Consider the following 735-nt stretch of genomic DNA (forward strand, 5'->3'; position numbering starts at 1 on the left):
CCTGTCTTCGTCTTTTGCTTTTTTGTGAATTCTTCCCATATATATATATATATATATATATATATATAGATATATATATATATATATATAGCATGGCTCAGTGGTTAGAGCGTCGGGCTCACAATCATGAGGTAGAGAGTTCGATAGTTTGACGGGGCTGTGTTGTGTTCGTGAGCAAGCCGAACTTTATTTCACGTTGCTCCAGTTCACTCATCTGTAGAAATGAGAGGCGACATCACTGGTGCCAGGCTGTATCGGCCTTTGCCTTTCCCTTGGATAACATCAGTGGCGTGCTGAGGGGAGGCTGGTTTACATGGGCAACTGTTAATCTTCCATAAACAACTTTGCACAGACTTGTGCCTCGGATGGGAACTTTCTAGGTGCAATCCCATGTCCTAACTCTTCCAAACGCCAGTGTTAGAATGGTGGCAGCTGATGAAGGAAATGTTCTCTATGTGGCTTGTGTGTTTTCTGTACTCTGGTTATTATTTTTTTTTGTCTACGTTTTGTTTGCAACGTCCTGTACCCAGATATGCATCCATATATACAGGTAGATGTAGGTATGCACATACATGTACGTATATATGCATATACTCATTTATTACTTATATATATATGCATACGCACGTGCGCGCAGAGTAAAAGGACAGTGTAACGAGAAAAATGACACGCACAAAGGTGTGTATATATACAGAAACACACACACATATATATACACTCAAATGCAAACACACA

This window comes from Octopus bimaculoides, chromosome 21 (assembly GCF_001194135.2).
Source record: "Octopus bimaculoides isolate UCB-OBI-ISO-001 chromosome 21, ASM119413v2, whole genome shotgun sequence".
NCBI classification, from domain to species: Eukaryota; Metazoa; Mollusca; class Cephalopoda; order Octopoda; family Octopodidae; genus Octopus; species Octopus bimaculoides.